At 44.0% G+C, this 15,766-nt stretch overlaps 1 long non-coding RNA gene across 9 annotated transcripts in view; it reads right to left on the bottom strand.

Annotated features, from left to right (window-relative positions):
* The window catches only part of LOC143819116 (uncharacterized), a 148,713-nt gene that overhangs the window by 19,096 nt on the left and 113,851 nt on the right, over positions 1–15,766 (bottom strand). For 7 of the 9 annotated variants that reach the window (XR_013224796.1, XR_013224800.1, XR_013224799.1 and 4 more), the window contains one exon: positions 8,463–8,574. This is a non-coding gene — a long non-coding RNA (uncharacterized LOC143819116). Of the gene's footprint in view, positions 1–7,801; positions 8,303–8,462; positions 8,575–12,057; positions 12,289–15,766 lie in introns of those variants that run through there. The other 2 variants (XR_013224801.1, XR_013224803.1) reach the window with 2 other exon arrangements.

Genomic DNA, 15,766 nt, shown 5'->3' with positions numbered 1-15,766 from the left:
GGTCATAGGGGCAATGTAATAATAAGTATTTTAGGTGAGATGCCCCAACTATAGATTAATAGTACAAAACACAGTTGTACTGATGCAGTTTACAAATGTTTAGTTTAGCAGGTATTATTAATGAGCAATTACAATGTGTAGTCACAGGTTTTTAAAACAGAAACAATACAGTCTTAAACACTTAAACATGCTTACAACATTCAAAGGAAACTAAACAAAAAGTTTAACTAGTATTTTCTTTCCCCAAACTGTTTCCACATGAGGAATCTACCTCTGGACAGCCTCGGGTTGATGGCGGTTTTTGGAGGCCCCTCCATATGACATTGTCTACATCCCAAAGCTGTCCAGGTTTCGGTCAGATTTGCCTCAGAATGAGGGACATTGCAAAAAATGGATTTGCGAGTTGTTATCTCATTTCTCATCCAAGAACAACCAGGGGCAAGCCCGTATGGAGGAGGAAAGGCGCAATAGCCTCTGTAGATTTGTCCTGCCCTTGTACCTGCCCTCTCCTCTCCATTTTCTGCTTTGAGATATTTTTTAATGGCACGGTCCATGTTTTAATGGCACGGTCCACCAAAGATTATGGTCACCATTGTGATTATTATTTTAATGGGGGTTTTATTGTTTTAGAATTCTATGTGTAAACTAGGCTATAGCAAGTGACAGTATAGAAATCTAATAATAAAGAAAAAATAAATAAATGTTGCTGTGGGACTGCAAAGCTACTTTGTCAAAGGTAAAATAAAATCTTCTGTAAATTGTCCATGATTTTTTTGGGGATCAGGCAGGCAAAATACAGTCTCATCTGTGTTTTCTGGTGGTGGGGAATGAATGGGGAAAGAGAGGGAGGCACATTAGCCCTTTCCCCCTCTATATGGGCTTGCCTCTGGTTGTTCCCTGATGAGAAATGAGATAAGGTTGTTCCCTGATGAAAAATGAGATAAAGTGGCAAATCCAGTTTTTGTGATTTCCCTCATCCCGAGGCAACTCTGACCAAAACCTGGGCAGCTTTGGGATGTAGACAATGTCATATGGAGGGGGCTCTAAAACCCACCATCAACCATAGGCTGTCCAGAGGGGATGGTTGGTTTTAACCTTTAAGGTGGGTTGGGACCCACATACCTGAGGGACTGCCTATCACCCTATTTCCCCCACAGGGCCTTATGCTCTGCGAGGGAAAATCTATTGGTCGTTCATGGCCCTAGGGAAGCACGCCTAGTCTCAATCAGGGCCAGGGCTTTCTCTGTCCTGGCCCCTACCTGGTGGAATGAGCTCCCGGGTGAGTTGCGGGCCCTGCGGGATTTGACAACGTTCCACAGGGCCTGTAAAACGGAGCTCTTCTATCGGGTCTATGGTTGAGGCTGGGGTTGGCAAAGTAGATCTATTGACCCCCCTGGGGGGTCGAAGTTTACATCGCTCCTTCTCCATTTTTCCGTTGCCTTGGTAGTAGGGGTGGAAGTGGGATATTTTTCCACCATGTTGGGAGTTTTTAAGCCTTTTAATGAGAGTTTTAAAAGGTCTTCTCCACTAGCTTTAAGACATGTGTTCTAGGACACGTGTCCACGCAATTTGGGTAACAAGGGAGGGTACCTATATTACCCACAGGAATTGCTCAGCCTAGAAAAACCTGCTTTTCTTCATTTGTAATCTACACATTGCTCCATTCCAAAAGCATAGGAGAGGAAACAAAGAGTTGGATATATATTACTGCCTTTCCTGCTAATGAAGTTCCAGACCTGTTGTAGAGGGGAATCATACTGTGCATCAAAGCAGGGGGAGGGGGAGCTGTAAAGCCTGCAGAAATTGAACTAGTACAAAGTTTCAGAGGAATTATGGAGATAGCAGCGCTTCTTATATTTCTTCCTGTGTGCAACTCTTAAAGGTACCGTGGCTCCATTACAGGATAAAACGGCAATAAGTGAAGGTTAAGGAAATAAGAATGTGTTCAAGTAGGGTTTTGGTTTTGTTTTAGTTTCTGCTGCACTAGATGAATATGCTTCGTATCTGCAAGAATAAGAATATAAGAATCATTCTAGGAATCAGATCAAGAGTCCATATAATTCAGAAATCTGGTTCCAATAAATGCCATAAATATGTGTCTGAGAAGCTTACTACACTGGCATGAGGAAGACAGCCCTGCCCTATCATTTATTTGCTACATCTTGTAATCAAGGGTAAATTGCCCTCAAGTATGTTATTTTAATGGACCTTTGATCATCCAACAGTTATCATGGCACACCTGAGAAATCACAGGCATTTTGTAATTTTAGCTGAAATTATTAAATCACTCCCCACAATGGATGTACTTGTATAAATGTTGGCTTTGGTTTAACTTCTTGACAGTTCACAGTGCACTCACACGCGCGTGCACACACACACACACACACACACACACATATATGTATATATATGAATATATATACATATATATTTCATATATATATATATATATGAATATTTCATATATATATATATATATATGAAAATTGTGGCATACTGTTTTATGAAATTACAGCCAACCAGATGCAACTTGTTAAAATTATGTCTGTATAGAAGATGCAATCATTCCACCAACAGTATCAGGCTTCAAGCATTTACTGAAAACAACATAACAGCAAATGGCAAACTGTTCTCCGGAAGGCTTTTAAGAGGTAATGCATTAAAAAAGAAAACCTACAGCACAAAATCTAAGTCAAATGATAGGCTGTATTATAAGATCTGTGCGTCTTCAGTGGATATCAGTACAAATTATACCAAACAGTACAAATTATACTTATAAAATCATACAACAATTTCATAACTATACTAGATATTAAGCCCGCTGTGGGCAAAATACAGCGGGCCCTAGCATGATGGATGGGTGGAGGGATGGGGTGAAGGAAGGAGGAAAAGGAGAAAGAGAGACAGAAAGACAGAAAGAAAGGGAGGAAGATAGAGACAGAAGAAGAGGGAGAGAAACAGGTAGCCAGAAAGAGGCAGATGGAAGAGAGGGAAGAAGGGAGAAAGGGAAAAACAAAAGGAATGCTGGGAGGAAGGGAAGGAGAAAGGGAATGCTGGGAGGAAGAAAGGGAATGCTGGGAGGAAGGGAAGGAGAAAGGGAATGCTGGGAGGAAGGGAAGGAGAAAGGGAATGCTGGGAGGAAGGGAGGAACAGAGTAAGGTAGGTGGCCTTGGGACCTTCTGCTGGGCCCAGGGGCAGGCTTGGCTGCCCCAGGGCCCAGCAGAAGGCTCGGGACGGGGGCGGCAGGCTTTGCGGCCTACTGCCGGGCCCAGGGGCAGGCTCGGCTGCCCCAGGGCCCGGCAGAAGGCTCGGGACGGGGGCGGGAGGCTTTGCGGCCTACTGCCGGGCCCAGGGGCAGGCTCGGCTGCCCCAGGGCCCGGCAGAAGGCTCGGGACGGGGGCGGCGGGCTTTGCGGCCTACTGCCGGGCCCAGGGGCAGGCTCGGCTGCCCCAGGGCCCGGCAGAAGGCTCGGGACGGGGGCGGCGGGCTTTGCGGCCTACTGCCGGGCCCAGGGGCAGGCTCGGCTGCCCCAGGGCCCGGCAGAAGGCTCGGGACGGGGGCGGCGGGCTTTGCGGCCTACTGCCGGGCCCAGGGGCAGGCTCGGCTGCCCCAGGGCCCGGCAGAAGGCTCGGGACGGGGGCGGCGGGCTTTGCGGCCTACTGCCGGGCCCAGGGGCAGGCTAGGCTGCCCCAGGGCCCGGCAGAAGGCTCGGGACGGGGGCGGCGGGCTTTGCGGCCTACTGCCGGGCCCAGGGGCAGGCTAGGCTGCCCCAGGGCCCGGCAGAAGGCTCGGGACGGGGGCGGCGGGCTTTGCGGCCTACTGCCCGGCCTAGGAGCAGGCTCGGCTGCCCCAGGGCCCGGCAGAAGGCTCGGGACTTTGGGAGTGGGCTTTGTGGCCTTCTGGCGGGCCCAAGGGCAGGTGAGCCTGCCCCAGGGCCCGGCAGAAGGCTCCCTGGGCGAGGGGAAGCCGGCCGGAGGACTTACCGCTGGGGAAGGCTTCTTCCTCTGAGCGGCAACTCCCCGGCCGGCCCAGGCGAGGCTGGGCCAACCAGCCAATGGGGAGCCGCGCTTTGCGCGGCTCCCCATTGGCTGCTTGGCCCTCGAGTGACACTCGGAGGGCCCAATCAGGAGCCGCTTCGCGGCTCCTGATTGGGCCCTCCGAGTTTTTATCCCGGACAGGGCCCGCCCTAACTCCTCCCCACTTGCCCTTACTCCTTTATTCCTCCCGCTCCTCCGGAGCGGGGGGAGGGTTAAAGATGCCACACCTTTGTTGCACAGAAACAAAATGATAAAGAAATTGGTGGTATTGGTCACGATCCAAGGCCTATGACATTTGATACACAAGAAGATAAGATCTTTCTTTTCAAACTCTACGTGTGTGTTTTTCAAAGTTTCATGAGATCCGTGACACCTTTGAGAAAATCTCAGATTGGATTTCTTTTTTAAAAAGGGCTGTTTACCAGGTGAGATAAGAATAATAAGACACCTTATAAGCTATGTTATATAATTTTATCCATTATTTACCTGTGAATTCATTTATTTAGAAAATGTATACACTACCTTTTTATCATGCCTCATAAAAAGAGTCAGGTCCATCTGATGATATGCTGGACTTCTGATTGGCACTCACTGGGGGACATGCCCCCAATAAGGTAACTGCACTCCCCCACTGAGGACCAATGAGAGATGGGGTGGCCACTTCTGCAGTGGTGCTTCCACTCCTTAAAGAAACCTAATCTAGACCCAGAAGAGTAGAATAACTGTAGTCCAGTTTCAAATATACCATTCTTGAGCAATGTGGTATAACATATGGTGGAACTTCAGAGATCTCTGTATGAAGCAGATTGTTTAGATCTGTTCCAATCTGGTTTCAGTCCTAGTTATGGGACTGAAACAGCCTTGAGCACCCTGGTTGATGTCATGTGCCAGGAGACAAACAGAGGGAATACCAAACTGAAAATCCCCAAAAATGGTGGGAGTAAGATCTGACCACATAATGGGTTATCCCCTGTTCTGGATGGGGTTGCACTCCCCTTAAAAGAGCAGATTCACAGCTTGAAGATGCTCCTGGACCTGAGCCTCCAGTTCGATAAGCAGATTGCATAAGCAGGTGGTTGCAACCTTTCCCCAGCCATTTTACATCTTGAAATAGGCTCTATGAACTACTCCTTGTTAGACATACTGATAGCTGCATATAAATACCTTCCTTGTAACAATAACTGGGACCATCTCAGGCACAAAAAAGGGGAGGGGCTGAAGCTATTTCTCCCCAACATGGCCACAGTCATAATCAGGATTGTCCTGCATATGTCTGGAAGGCATAGAATACCCATTGCACATTTGACCCAAAGTCCTTGTGGTAGACTTTGTATTATGTCTTAAACAAAAACTCTATTTTTTTCTTCTGGAAAAAAGATCAATATGAAAAAGTCAATATAAAAGTTTGTTAATAGCTAATGTGTAGTAGTCCTTGCTTATTAACAACACTATTAGGTTGCATTTTGCTGTTAATATTTTACAGCCTCCCCATCATTTGGGTCATTTTCAAAGCTGTAGATCTCTAAAATAAACAATTGTTTTTGAGCTGTTTCCTATTTTATTCAGAAAAGAAACTGTTGCTCTCAACAATCAAATATTCTTTCACACCAAAATAATGGAAGAGTCTGGAGTATAAATAATGCATGGTTCCCCAAGCTCTGAGGATAAACATGTTTCTATTCAGTTTTGTTTTCCTTTAAGATATGACAATTTAAAAAAGATACTTTGCCGGAAAATGCTCTCTGCTTCTGTGGATATAAACATTCTCAGTGTTTCTTGCCCCCTGCAACAAATACTTAAGTTCAGTTGACAGCAGCTGAAAAGATTTTCCCAACAGACAGAAGCTGTGCCATCTAAACGTCCCCTCACAAAGATACAATCTCACAAACATGAGCAACAAAGGAAAAGTCTGCCAAGCTTATACTGAGCATGCTCAGAATAAATTCACACAGGGACCAAACTTGAGATTCAACGTGAAATTAATTGAACTTGATCTAATCAGTCGCTTGTGGAAGAACAATTGTTGTGCCTTTCGTCTTGCAGAGTTTAGATTACAAACTCCAAAGGGAAAAAAGGTAAATGTCAAAGCAGTCTTTCAGAGAATAGAGATGAGAGTTATTTTTAGTATTTTGCAAATAAAAATATATTGAATGTCTTCTGAAAATCTGGACACAATTTATGACATCTTTAAAGATATGTAAAAAAGGCCTCGTGAAGCTGTTAACTTTAGTCTGTGTCAGAACAACATAGCTTTCTTCTATAATAGAAGAAGAAGAAGAAGTAGTAGTAGTAGTAGTAGTAGTAGTAGTAGTAGTAGTAGTAGTAGTAGTAGTAGTAGTAGTAGTGTGAGATGGAAACAGGCCCCCCAACACAGTCTAGCACTGCTGTAGGAGCCAGGGGGGAGGACCAGATTGAATACCCCAAGGCTCCCACCTGGGTTCAACCAAACGCCTGGTGGAAGAGCTCCATTTTGCGGAATTCAGAGAGTCCTGGCAGGGCCTGCAGCTCATCCTGGAGCTCATTCCACCAGGTAGGGGCCAGGACCAAAAAGGCCCTGGCCCTGGCCCTGGCCCTGGTTGAGGCCGGGAGCACTTTCCAAAGCCCTGGGACCTTCATCAGATTCATACCTGCAAAGCGGAGTGCTCTGTAGGGGGCATAAGGAGGCAGGTGGTCCTGAAGGTCCTGCCCAAGCTGCATAAAGCCTGAAAGGTGAAAACCAATACCTTGAACCTGATCCAGAAGCAAATTGGTAACCAATGCAGTTGTTTAAGTAGTGGCTGAACATTAGTCCTCCAGGAAGACCTGGTGAGGATTCATGATGCTGCATTTTGTACCAACTGCAATTTCTGGGTAAGGGACAAGGGTAGGCCTGCGTAGAACGAGTTACAGAAATCCAACCTGGATTTAGCTGTACAGCTAAAAGTATTATGAATTAAGGGTAACTACTTTCATATATACGGTATTTTCCCCACGAGCCTTGACTAACGTGTTCAGGAATACTGAAAGCCAAAGAAACTACCACCTACAACAAAAATTAAAAACATAAAATAAGTACACAAAGAAGTTGCCAAAAGTACAAGTTTTCCCCTCCATTTTAATCTTTATACTTTGATTCAAAATCAGGAGGAATTCTGCCTTGGCTAATTTATTAGCTCTTCTTCAAAGGTTAGCATGACAAAGTACTAAAGCTCCACTAGCAATTGACAACGTGGAAAGAAAGACCTGCAGGACTCTTCTTTCTGTAATTCTATGAAAAGTTAAAGGTCTGGTAGTCAAAATTTATCAGTTTTCAGACAGTTGAGATGATTCAAGTACAATCTCCGTATAAAGAAATTGAAGATGATCTAAAACCCGTTCCTTCTCCTCTGTGTGTATGTTTGCACAAGTTTTATACATATTCTGTTTTCAATGCTCTATTATTAATTTTAAAAGAACATTCCATATGTCTTCCCAGGGTTTAATAAGCTATAAGCAGCATGTGGGTCTTGACTATTCTCCTGTGTAGGGATGTGAGTCTCCAAGTGGGCCCCAGGGATCCCACAGGATTACAGGTCATCTACAGACTGCAGAGATCAGTTCCCCTGGAAAAAATGGATACTTTGGAGGGTGAACTCTGTTGCATTGTAACCCACTATAGTCTCTGTCCTTCCTCGGCTCCATCCCCAGATCTCCAGTAGTTCCCAACTTGGATCTGGCAACATTGTCCTCTCCATCTCCTGCCAATGGCTTGGGGGGGGGGGGGGCTGCCAACTCTACTACTGTGTGTAAGTCCAATAACTACTAGCTAAAAAGAAGAGGAACAACCCCTATAATGATGATGTATCAAACAAGAATTTGCAATGTGGAAGGAGAAAAAGGAAGAGATGAACTGGGAAAGGAAACAAGAAGAATGATCTCTTAAAGGGGAAAATGGTTGCAGGCCCAGAAAGCTCATAGATTGGGTGAAGAAGTGACTGATGGAGCAACATTCTTGTCTAGGAGCCATAATGGCTGAAGTTCAAGGCTCTGTCGTAATGGAGGCTATGACAAAGGGTTTGAAATATGAAAAAGTTTATAAGGGTAGGACTGTTTAATAATGAAAATACATGACATGGTTCCTAAATGTTAAGTCAATGTCACTTCACAGTTGTTGACTTGAGTGAGAAGCTCCAGTTATTCAATAAAACTTTCCCATTTTTTTCCTTCCCACTGAAGTCCACTGTTATCCTCAAAATACCATTCCTGGGACTTCCAGGAATAGGATGTGGTGAGATGTAGGGTCTGCCCTGTGAGGGGGAATTGGAGAAAATCAACCTCTCTTCCATTAGCTGCATGCCTATTAGATAATCAACAAGGTATACACATGGGGCTCCCAAAGAGTCCACAGCTTCCCCTCTATCATTGCTGGACTGGGGGACACAATGTAATCTTTGAACCAATACTTACACATCTTTTGTACAGAACTGCAGTGCAGCTGTGTCAGCACTGTCCACTGGGGCTCCTCCCTTGAGTTCTGACCCAACGATGCAACAGCCATCATAATTGCTTGGTGATTCAACTGGGGCAGGTATTAATTGAGAGTTAGACAGGAATTATAAAAACGTTTTATTAAACCATTCTGCCTTTGACTCCTGAACACACTCAGTCTCTTTGCTTCCCTCCTACTCTATATTCCCCTGTGAACTTAACCTATTTCCCCATCTACTTTTCTCTCACGCCCACATAAACGGATGCACTTGGCGAGCAACAGCACACCTTGGAAGGAAGAATCTAGTAATCACCCTGGATAGTAATTGTGCTCCATTTACACAGGAAGGGGTTACTGCATAGCATTGCACTGACAGCACAGTCCTATGCCACCTGCATACCTGTAAGTTTCCCTACTATATTCCTTTACTCAAGGGTACCCAACCTTTCTCAGCCTATTTGTACTTTGGAATTCAATCAGAGCCTGGCCCAATAGGCCACTTGGCCCTGGAGTGCCACTATGAGGAGCGAATCAGGAGCCGCTTTGTGGCTCCTGATTTACTCCTCAGAGTTTTTATCCCGGACAGAGCCCGCCCTAACTCCTCCTCAACAGCCCGTACTCTTTTATTTAATCTGTTCCGCTCCGCCCTAACTCCTCCCCAACAGCCCTTACTCTTTTATTTAATCCACAGGAGCAGATTAAAGATGTTTGTTTCTAAATGTTAAGGTGCAGATGTTTTACATCTGTTACTATGGATGCAGTAAGCCGCCCTGAGTCCTTGGGGAAGGGCGGCATATTAATTGGATAAATAAATAAAATCTTCTCCGCTGTGCCATTTTTCTGACCTTAAGCCCAGGGAGCAACTGTGTGATTGACACTATAAAGGCTGCCTAACTTTGCTCTGTCATACAAATTGTTGACAGAGTGTCTTTACAACAGATGGGATACTGGAATGATTAAAAGGGTTTTTTTTAAGGAATTAACAAACTGAATAGGAAAGAAATTAGGTAAACCTAATTGTCTTGTTGGCTGAGAAAGAGAATTCTAGACTGTTCTAGAAGAAAAGCCTAATGAAGAAGAAGAAGAAGAAGAAGAAGAGTTGGTTCTTATATGCCGCTTTTCCCTACCCGAAGGAGGCTCAAAGCGGCTTACAGTCGCCTTCCCATTCCTCTCCCCACAACAGACACCCTGTGAGGTAGGTGAGGCTGAGAGAGCGCTGATATCACTGCCCGGTCAGAACAGTTTTATCCGTGCCGTGGCAAGCCCAAGGTCACCCAGCTGGTTGCATGTGGGGGGGCGCAGAATCGAACCTGGCATGCCAGATTAGAAGTCCGCACTCCTAACCACTACACCAAACTGGCTCTAATAATAGCATTCTATTGACAGACAAGGAGAACCCCCTTAGAATGGCTGATGAAAGCCATGCCTGATACAACACCATGACTGTGTCCTTCTTCCTACTCTCCTCTTGCCAGTCACTGATCTGAGATGAGGGCCAAGAGGCTCATAGAGTGATCATGTCACATCATGTATTGTTTGCATTAGCTGGTCACTCTAAGGAAATACACGACATGGTGAACTCCTAGTTTGGCCATTAGTGGCATACTTAACGGATCAAACACTATAGAACAGAGATGCTCTCTGATTAAGTATTTGAGGGGAAATTTGTTTTTCATCTGTTTCTCTGTTCTCTGCATATTTCAATCGAATGCTGTCAGGCGATGCAAACTACGCGATGTGCATAATCAGGAAGAGTACTACCAACGTAAGCTGATTTTGTGAAATCAAATCTAAAAAAGGAGCACAGGGAACAGAAGAACACACCTGAGTCACTGCACCTGAACATTTCACAGCGCCTTGCCTATGACTCTAGGAGCTGGCATACAAATGCAGTTTTAATGGAAGCAAGTAGGTAATATTTATCATAACTACAATAGGTATGGTTGATCATTAATTCATCTCCTGCAAGGCTAAATCAATATTCAAAAGCCAAAGTTAAGGCTCCATATTAATTATGTAGGAAGATAAATGATTGCACAGGCTAATCATATCAACCCCAGTTTCGCCAGCTACCACAGATTAATAGTGGGGGGAAATTTAAAGCACAAATGACTTTGTCACCTTCATTGGTGAAAAATGACTTGCCATTACTAAAATTATATTCTAATGGAGATAAATAAAAAACTAAATGCTGCCTTTCAAACATGATCTGGAATTTCCACCTTAATACAAAAAAGTGATAGCTATTAATTCAGGACCAAGCTATTCTTTTTAACACCATAATAAAAAAGAAAATAATTCCCAAAGGTGACTGTACATCTCTAAGGATTTTACATTTGGATGTCCATTTGCTCCTGACTATTTGTCTGTGATCTCCTCTTGCTTCACTGAGCTTTCACTAGAAACACAGCTGGATTGAGGAGGAGGAAATAAATTAGGTTAAGGGAAGACGAAAGATACCATCACAGCTGTCTGTTTCTCATGGTTCTCACACATTTAACTTGAAAATGGTTGCAAAACTTTTCTTCAGTGCCCATATACAGCAATCTGTGAGGCAGGCCCAGGCCCTTAGCCAGAAAATTTTTATTGGGGGAGGAGTGTGTGAGTACAGTGGTAGTAAGCATGTCACTATTTATTTATTTTACGATGAATGAGCTATGATGTAGTACAAAGGCTATACTTTGCACTTCCCCCCAAATGCACCCCCTCCAAAAAAAAGGCCCTAATCCTGCTCTGGTTTGGCTTCACATAACTTGTTATAAGGACCTAAGGATAGCTATAGGTACTCAGGCGGGGATGCAATTGGGTTGCCAACATTCATTTAGGATGTGGAGATCTCCTACAGTGACCAGATTAGAGAGATCACTTCTTCTGGAGAAAATGGCTACTTCAGAGGACAGACTGTATGATGTTATTCTTGATTAATGTCCAACCCCCAACTTTCCCAGGCTCCATCTCCCAAATACCCAGGAATTACCCAACATGGATTTGGTACCCCTAGCAAGTATGGGCACAAATATTTTTTTTCACAGCTTGTCAGATAGCCCCTGGCTCCCCTTTCATGATCTCTTCCATGCAGCTTGACCTAAGACTGATAAGCCCCTTCACTGGAATGTTCCTGTGACTTCCCCCTCCCCACTTTGTGTTCCCAAGCCTGAAGGCCAAAGTGGCCTCACAATCAAGAATGTTTAGGCTAGTGTTCTCAGTCCTGGGTGTGATTTGTGATTTGCATTTTTTTTCCTTTGAAAATAAGCCCTTTCCTGGGTGAACTCAAAGACTTGCATATTCTATTGCTGGGGGTGGGGGGGATTTGCCTCTATAAAGTATCTTTCATTATTGTAATCCCTGTTCAAAGCATCTCAAGAGTAACCTGAGATGCCATGCTTCCTGCATGCAAAACTCTTTCTCCCAATCCCAAGTGTTTTCAGGGTCCAAAACAGCTGCATGGCATTATCATAAAACAGCCATGAAAGGCAGAATACAGAGACAGCAGCTGCCACCCACTCCCTCTGACTCCAACCATCTTTGAACACAGCCCACCCAGGCAAAGATAGAGCCCATAAAAGCTTCTACCTTAATATGCTACAGTGCCGCCGATCAAAGGAATCCATGACTGGAATGAGCTAGCAAGATAAGGAGAGGAAAGGACTGTCTCATATGATTCAGAGCACAGCCAAATCAACTACTATTTGCAGGAAGCAAAGTGCAAAAGGAAAGCCTGGGAAAGAGGTGGGGAGAGGGAAGAATTTCTCTCCCACTGGCAAAACCTGTGAGGGAGGAGGGGAGGAAACGCTCTCTCTCATTGACAGAAGACTTGTGACAGATTTCATAACCCCTAGTGCTGAAAGGAGGGGCATGACAAAGGTTAAGTGGGGCATGCCCCTTTGTGCACCACTATGGCTATGGACCTGCATAGGCCACTATTCCCATTTTACAAAAACAAATAGAGATTTCCATTTGAAAGGCAGTCTGGATCAGAGAGAATGACTTGCCTGAAGGCCACTCTGTGAATTCACAATACAGACGGAGATAATCATAGGGTTACATTTCACAAACTGCTCTTTAAACATGCCAAAGCTTGCTTGCTTACTGACTCACTCCTGAGGTGCAGTTGTCCCCACTCCTCAGAGTCATAGATACATAATCCTGGCAAGCTTCATTGCCACAAATAAAACATATTACAGATAATACCAAATACAAAGGAGTACTAATTTATTTGACAAAGTAGAATTCTTCCCAACCCAGCCTCTTTCGTCAGATTTTCATAGAGCCAGTGTTTAGAGTGTTAGATTATGGTCTGGGAGATGCAGCTTTGAATCCCCACTCTGCTATGGAAGTTCCCTCAGTGGCTTTCAGACCATCAAGCAGTCTCAGCCCAACTTACCCCATAGGACTATATGCATAAAATGGAGAAAGAGTGAAGGATGTAAACCACTTTGTATCCCCATTGGGAAGAAAAGTGGGGAGTTTGTGATGTAAATAAATAACTAGTCACCTTTCAGCGTTTCCATTCTCCCACAGGTTAAAAAACTGCAAGGAAAGGGTGGTTTTGAGCTGATAAATGAAAAAAGTTTATATAACTCTTCCCCAGCTGCCTCAGCTTAGATTAGGGTTGCCAGATGGTTTCAACAAAAACACTGAACACATTTAATGAAAAACTGTTGACCAAAAAACATAACATGGGAAAATAATTGACAATCTACATTATGTCAAAAACTGATTACCACTTTAGCCACTATACCATTCTGGCTTTTTTCAGAACAAGCCTCCTGAAAAAACCACACCTTTGTGATCAGATAGACAGAAATCCCACCAGCTGTATTCCTAGCCTAGTCTTAAACGAATGCCTCGTGGAAGAGCTCCATCTTACAGGCCCTGCAGAACTGTGATAGCTCCATCAAAACCTTTTCCAAACCAGAAAGAAAAGTCTTTGAATGGAAATTTGGGAGGAGGAGTAGAAAAGATCATACCAGGTGGTAGGATCCTGCAGGCATCCTCAGAAGAGACTGAGGGCCAGTGTATATGAATGACTCAAAGAAGTGGAAATGGGAGTGAACAAGCAGATAGGTACTTGCAAATCCAGATGTCTTCCTATAAGGTTACATTATTAAGGCTGTAAGGCTGTTAAGGCTGTCTAGAGAGAGCCAAGGCATTTGGTGGCAAAAGCCAGCCTATACCACTTCCCCTTCCTCCAGGTTCATCTCTTCCTTTCCACTCTGTTTTCTCTGTTTAGTGCATTGAGGCTCAGGATCGGCTTCTTTGGATGTAGCTGGGCAACAGCATTAGGCTAAGAGCACGACTTCCCATTGGGAAGACATTCATATCTATGGCATTTTCTAAATTTTCTAAATTCAGTGCAAATACTGAACTGTCTGGTTCAAAACTGGATACTTGGCATGGCAACCTTAACACAGATTCACATTGGCCCAGAAGGATGGGGGAGGGGCAAATATCACAGAATTCTATGAATTCCAATTCTAAGCATGGATGTAAACCAAACAAGATAATCTGTATACCTGATGAGGAGGGGGGTCTGCAATTGAGAACCAAGTGATAAATGAGTGGATGTGTGTGGGTCAGTGCCTCTCCCTCTATCCAAAATAGTCTGTACTTACATTTAAATGTTTAACTCATAAAATGTTTAATAGTTTAAACAGTTACTTTTAAAAATTAGATTTGCACCCCTAGTTTAAACCTTGGTGTACTTTGGATCCAATCCAGACTGTTTTGAATGCTGACTTAACAACTGTCTACAAGATGGACCTTACAGTTACGAAGATGGACCTTTAATGTATAAAATCTCTTTTGGTTTACCATTCCATGGGAAACCACAGGGAAGACAAGTGACCATAATGATATCAGGATCAGAACTTCATGATAGGAAAGCTGAACATCTCTCTGGGGAAGTATCAGAACCAATTTCTAACACTTCCCAAGACTCTCATTATTCCTAACCTTACAGCAAGTTGAAGCAGCAAGATTTCCCAGTTCCTGCTATCTTCCTTTCAACCAATTTTCATCAAATTATCCTGTCTAACAGTGATAAAAATATTAATGATATCCTGAAGAGGAATATTACATTTAAATATTTCAAAGCAATTGACTAATGCATCACTGTGGACTACATATTGACTAAGGACTGCAACCAACATTCCATGTCAGAAATATCCTGCTGGACATATAATGGTAGTCAATAGATTCTGATGTAATGTACAGATTTAGAATGAATGCTATATTGCTAGGAGACACAAAGGAAACTGCTATCAAAGTGGCCCAAGTAATAGAGTTTTAGTTATCTTTCCTACTATGGAGATTGGGGAGATAGAGAATTTTGATACCACAAGCTGAATCCATCAGATTCACTGAAATCCCAAAATGCTGCAGGTGAGGAAGTACAGAAAGTTTCTGGTGATTTGATTGGATGAGAGATCAGCTACAGAAATACTTTTTAAGCTTAAGCTTCCTGAGATGTAAACATACATTTCTTCTAAGAACAGGCATAGTAGATTTTTCCTTTCCTCTTCCGCTAATTATTCTCTGTCAAATCCCAGATATTAATTTGTTCTTCCTTAATAAAGCCTCAGTATAATACTTTTTATTCATGGTGTAACCTTTCATGTGCACACATACTTTCTCATACACAATGAAAGGGGAATTCTCCAGTCCAGTGGTCCCCAACCTGCGGGCCGTGGCCCGGTGCCGGGCCGCAAAGGCCATGGCGCCAGGCCGTGGCTCCCTCTCCCCGCCCCCCCCCCGCAGTAAAAAACTTCCCAGGCCGCAACTTTGCGGCCCGGGAAGCTTCTTACTGCGGAAGGGCGGGGAGAGGGAATCAGGGCGCGGCTGTTAGACAGGATTATCACTGTTAGACAGGATGCGTGGGCGCGGCCCGCGAGCCCTCAGAAAGGTTGGGGACCACTGCTCCAGTCCACACATCTATAGGCAGAGGGTGAGTAATAAATCAGTAAACAGATACAAGAGCCTTACAGGAATAACAAGCAAACTTTTTAAGGTTCTCTTTTGTTTGGGTTCAACTGGACTCTAACTTTATTCGGCTACTTCAGACCAACATGGCTACCCACCTGAATCTATCAGTATAACACTGTGTGGATAGACTGCAATTTCTTAGTCAAACACAAATTGTGTCATCTATTTCACCTGAGTTTTATACGTTCAGAATTTAAATTGCTTACATAAAATCTGATTTTTCCTTTAAAAAAACCCATAGAAGCCCAAGAATTATGTCCCAGGCTTTACTTCAAGGTACTATACAACTGTAGCTTAG

Source organism: Paroedura picta, chromosome 10 (genome assembly GCF_049243985.1).
Source record: "Paroedura picta isolate Pp20150507F chromosome 10, Ppicta_v3.0, whole genome shotgun sequence".
In the NCBI taxonomy this organism is placed as follows: domain Eukaryota; kingdom Metazoa; phylum Chordata; class Lepidosauria; order Squamata; family Gekkonidae; genus Paroedura; species Paroedura picta.
The sequence above is the reverse complement of the archived record's forward strand: the minus strand, read 5'-3'. Positions and strand labels throughout refer to the sequence as shown.